We start from the raw sequence: 5,514 nt of genomic DNA, 5'->3' as shown, positions 1-5,514 counted from the left end.
AAATTCGTTTATAAATTTAAGAAAATGTTAAATCAAATAACTCCGGTTAAATCCCTTGAAATTCCTAAGAGACTGTTTAAATACTTTAAAATATTCTTAAATTGCATGAAAATCCTTAAACTCTTTCGATTTTTTTAAATCATTTAAAATGCTTTTTAAGATTTTAAATTCCTTTACTAACTTTTTAAACCATATAAAAACCATTGAAATGGCACAAAATCCCTTAAAATCACTAAAAATCTCTTAGACTCCTAAAAATTATTTTAAAGTCTCTAAAATCTCTTGAAAATACCTGTGCTTTTTGGAATTACGCTCAAATCTTTTAAACTTCTTTAAAATTACTTGAAATATTTTAAGATTTATTTATAATTTTTGTTCTTTTTTAATTAAAAAGAATGTTTAAATCCTGTTAAATTATTATGAAATACATTAAATACTTTTAAACACTTGAAAATATTTTATAATTACAAAGTAATACATAAACTCTTTTGAAATTTCTTGAAATTTTTTTAAATCATTTGAAATAATTTGGAATCATTAAAAACTTGTAGAGCGTAAAGGGTAATTGAGGAATGTGTTAAACATTAAACAAACGCTTTGGCTGGGGTGAGGGACGCAGAGAATATCGCTACCTTCACACTCTTGAGACTTGCAGCTACACTTTATAGAACTGAGGTCTATAGATCTTATATTGAAGTACTTCAAAAACACTCGATACCTCGAATTAAATTTTTATGAGATTTTTCATTATGTTTTCGAGACTTTTGCTATACATTTAACAGAATTGAGGTATCTAGACCTTATAATTATGTGATCACAAACTCTCAATACCTCAAGGTTCATTTCTACAAAAGTTTTCAACGTTTTTTCATGAATTTCTTCATATATTTTATTAACATTTTTAATTCGAGTTCAATATGAAGTTTGCAGAACTCTTGTAGAGTTATTATACATTTGTTTTACATTAAAGCCTGACATTTATACAATATCTATGACATTTGTTCAATATTCGCTCTCATCCCGGAATATAGCAATAATTCAGGAAATATTAATGCACTTTTTTCCGTCTACGTTATCGATACATGGACTAATAATTTAGACTACAAGTTGGGCACGATGAATTAATTATTGTTATAACTAATCTTAAAATTAATTTTATATTTTTCAGGTTAAACCATTGTAAGGAAAAATAATTTTATGGAAATCAAATTATTTATTTCCATTATTTTATGTGCAATCTTCACTTATTGTATTGCTTCATATGTGACGCATAATGAAAATAAGAAGTACTTGAATAGATTGGTCCAATTTTCACCCACTGAGAAAACATGGAAAAATAGCTGCTGCAATCTGTAAAGAATGCAAGAAAATTATTGGACCAGTCACTGATAAAAAATTGTAAGGTCACAGGTATTTTTGTTTTATTTTCGATAACTTTATTTCGAAATAGCAACTTTACACAATGAGATAAATTTTAAGATCTCAAAATATCTAATTATTATTAGTCCATTGGCCCTCCATAAAAGCGACGTTAGTAGTCCAGTAATGGTCGCTTATAATGGTTAAAAAATGGTGAATTATTAATTGAAAATAATATATTTACCGCTTTTTAAACGTCATAAATTTTTGTTGAGAAATAATGATAATAGAACCTGAAAAATACGTTTTCAGAGGGCAAAGATCAGAAAATGAAAAATAACGCTTCCCTAAACTTCTGTAGAGAGCTGCTTTGCTGCTCGACAAACTCAGTGGTCGCCTTCTCTGTCAGTGGGTTTAAATTTTATTTTCATGCTGTAATGCGATAGATATATTTATTATTTATTTGAACGTTTAAACTATGAAAAATTATCTAATACTTTTTACAATCTTTAATTTTACAATCTTTAATATACAGCTACCTCGTTTTTTAAATTTGTTATGCACGTGTAAAAAATATAGAAAACATACGTGCGTAGCGTGGCTTGCAATTTTTTCATACATATAAAAATTTGTATTTAAGCATTAATTAGTAATAATATTAATTCTCATTTAATTCAATCAACGTTTTAGTTTTTTGTTTCAAACAATTTCATTTGCAGTTCGCAATAATCTATATATTTTGCGCACCCGTGTCAAGAATTCGAGGTTACTTTTATTGTTCCTCGTTTACCAATACTCGACACTATCGCCCATACTTAATATTATAGTAGAAGCGAGCACTTCATACGTGAGGATATCATATCCTGAGGACAAAAAGCCAACATGTGGCATGGCGCCCATTTTAGTTGTTTTAATTTCTACCAGGGTATATTGACACATATTAGATATTCAGTTAAACGGAAATATTTGATGCTATTTGACTTAAAAGAACGTTCCCGATTATTAGCAAATTTGGTATATTTATTAATATTTTTGTTTTTTAACTTTCTCGTAATGTAACCATGCGAACGACAATTAAGGCAGTATTCATATGTGACGCCCCTAATTTAAACATTTTTTATCATTCTTTTTGCAATAAAAAAGTGCAAAGATTTCTATATATTTATTGACATCGTGTGTTTTATAATATTTTGTTTCTGTTATTCAAAGCCAAATTGCGCGACTCCAAAAAAGTGAGAGGCTGGTGGGAAGCACATCTCAATTAGTAGTTATATGAAACACAAGATTCAAATTTTTCTAAATCTATAGGCTTTCTGACATCTTCCGGAGTATGATTTTAAAAATAATTTAATAAAAATGAAATGTCAGACTTGATAAAAAATTATAAATCGTGTTTTTTTGTTAGTTAAAAATTGATAAAAAAGAAATTCTTAATGGATTGACGAAATCCTAGTTCCCAAGATAATTACTACTGTCTAGAATAACTTTTTAACTTTTGAGCCTGACCAACTGAGTAGAATTTTAGTTATGTTTACCACCAGTACAAGAAACGTGGTATACGTGGTATAAAAGCTTTTAAAGTTTTATGATCGAAAGCGTTCTAACTTCTATAACGTTGTAAATACTTTGAGTTTTGCTCTGAAATTTCTAGAGTACATGCTCAATATATTTTACAATCAAAATATGTATAAAAACACGATTTTTCGAACCCATAACATAGGAATAAAGTCATAATAACTTTTTCCACTTAAACTTATTTTGCATATCTTTTTTAGAACTGCCTGTCGAAGGACACGAAGAGAAGATGAAGAATTTGAACATGTGAACGAAAACAATGATCAAAATATGGTATAAACAGTTTTTTCATTATTGTGAAATATAAATATTATAATTTTATTTGTTTAATCAAAATTGTTTTCTATGAAAATATTATTTTTTGTTTTAGAATCAAGAAAACATTGAAAGTTTCGTGGATGTTTTAGATGTCCAAAAACTGCTCAATAAAAAAGTCGGGAAGTTTTTTTATTCATGTAACATCCCATTTAATACCGCAGAAAGCCCTTACTTCCGAGATACTATTTGTTCCATAGGTTTATTAGCAATAAAATACGAATTTGTTTATACTTTAAAGGTAGACTTTATGTGGGAGGTGACCTTATAGATATAGTTCATGAATGTGTAGAAAATGAAAAAAAACTATTACTTCAAGGTACATTTTGTGTTCTACTAGTAGACGCGTGGAAGAATAAAATTGTGAATAAAAAGTTCTTAGTTTTTGTGCTTGTAAATATCCATAAACAGTTCATTTTTCTAAAATGTTACGATACATCGTTATAACCTGAAGATGGTGAAACTTTAGCAGCGAATATTAATAAAGCCGTTCGAATCGCTAAAAAAAAAGTATAATGTAACTGTTTTTCTTATCATTACTGACGACGATTCAAAAATTGTTTGCGGAGGGAGACTAGCAAAAAACACCGATGGAAACAGTCTTATACAGTCAACATATACTAGCTACAGTGGAAATTTATTAATAAGGACTTTAGTAACTTCATCGGAAATTACAACTGAACTTCAAGAAGTTGTACGTACTTCTCGTGATACGAAACTAAATACATTATTTTAAAAATTTGGCTGTAAATCTTTGCAAAATTATCCTGATACGCGCTTTTGTGATTTTCCAAATAGGTGTAAAAGTGTACTTGACAACTTACCTTATCTTAAAACTATTTGTCAAATAGAAGATGTTCCTTTTCCCGAAAATATCCACGAAAAAATTTTCGATGAAGATTTTGAATATCGACTAAGAGAGATTGTTGCAATCCTTGACCTTATTTGTTAGTTGATAAATAAATGTCAAAGCCCGAAATACAATATTGCTGACAGCACTGAACATTGGCTGTCGTTACGACTACTCGGTAATATACATATAGATGAAATTGACAAAAGAATATAAAAAGCAGTTTATCCAGTTGGATCTTGTGCTAATTTACTTCATCATAAATACAAGGGTGAAAAGTTGAGTGTGGAACAAACGGAGGTTGCAATTAAATTTTTCACAACTCATGCTTCACCAGAATGTTTGCAAGAGTACAACACATTTTCGTCAACTCGTGGCGAATATAAAAAAATTGAAGAAAATTGTACAACCCCCATCAGATTTTGGGCAATGTTAGATAATCATTTACCAAGGCTATCAGATTTCGCAATTAAATTGATGTACGTACCTGCGTCAACCGCACAACTTGGAGGTTTTTTCCCCCAGTGGACTTATGTGCATAACACCTATCAAAATCGATTGTCTGATACTAAATCTGGTATGTTGGTCGAAATATATCTTTCTTTGAAGTTTATGGAGATCGAAGATGAAATATTGTAACATATAATATAGCTGAGTAAATAAGACACTTTTGCAAAAAATTTATAGACTAAATTTATTGGACGTAGCATAATGTTCATTAAAATTAAATACAAAATAAGTTAAAGATATCTCTCAGAAAGTTGTTCGAATGTGTAACTCTTTGATATAATTAAAGTTATGGGACTTGCATGTTGGTGGCCTTAGTGAGAAAGTTTGCAGTGACAGGTGTGAGAATTTTCTACGGAGTTTGTGTGGAAGGTGTGAGTGGAGTGTGAGGGTGGAAGCCTACGAGGTGAGTACGACTTTAAGGGGTACATTGGGAAGATAATTAATTTACATTGTAGCTGGGGGGTGAAATTTGGCTAAGTAGGGAAAGTGCGGTTAGGTTTGCAAGGGAGCGGGGTAGTTTTTTTGGTCAGGAGTTTATATCTTCATAGCGGACAAGGGTGACTTTTGCAGTGCTGGGGGATGTTAGGGGTGAGAAAAGGGTGTCTGCAGGGGATGTGATGGGAAGAGAGAAGAGAATGGGATAAAGTAGAGCGAAAGTTTCCAACGGGGTATAGGTGGAGGCTACAGGAAGCCGTCAAACTAAAGAAGAAAGGAAGGGCTAGTGGGGGAATTATAATTGGGGTTAGGGATGGATTTGAGAAAGAAGTTCATGGAGAGGGGAGGGCGTTCAAATGAGGGCTGTGAAGATAGGAGGGGTAATGTATAAGTTTGTGACTGTGCACATTAAGGATGGAATGGAAAGGATTAAAGAAAGGGTGGAAAACTTATTAGGAGAGAAAGGTGGG

General features: G+C 30.9%; 1 long non-coding RNA gene across 2 annotated transcripts; it reads left to right on the top strand.

Annotated features, from left to right (window-relative positions):
• The first annotated feature begins 1,173 nt into the window (after positions 1-1,173).
• On the top strand, positions 1,174-5,124 carry LOC117169263. Of its 2 annotated transcripts, none has more exons than XR_004466637.1 (3): positions 1,174-1,398; positions 3,135-3,207; positions 3,305-5,124. It is a non-coding gene; the product is annotated as an uncharacterized LOC117169263 (long non-coding RNA). The 2 variants fall into 2 exon arrangements; XR_004466636.1 differs by having other exon boundaries at positions 1,174-1,410.
• Positions 5,125-5,514: the final 390 nt, after the last annotated feature.

The sequence above is a fragment of the Belonocnema kinseyi genome, chromosome 3 (assembly GCF_010883055.1).
Source record: "Belonocnema kinseyi isolate 2016_QV_RU_SX_M_011 chromosome 3, B_treatae_v1, whole genome shotgun sequence".
In the NCBI taxonomy this organism is placed as follows: Eukaryota; Metazoa; Arthropoda; class Insecta; order Hymenoptera; family Cynipidae; genus Belonocnema; species Belonocnema kinseyi.
The sequence above is the reverse complement of the archived record's forward strand: the minus strand, read 5'-3'. Positions and strand labels throughout refer to the sequence as shown.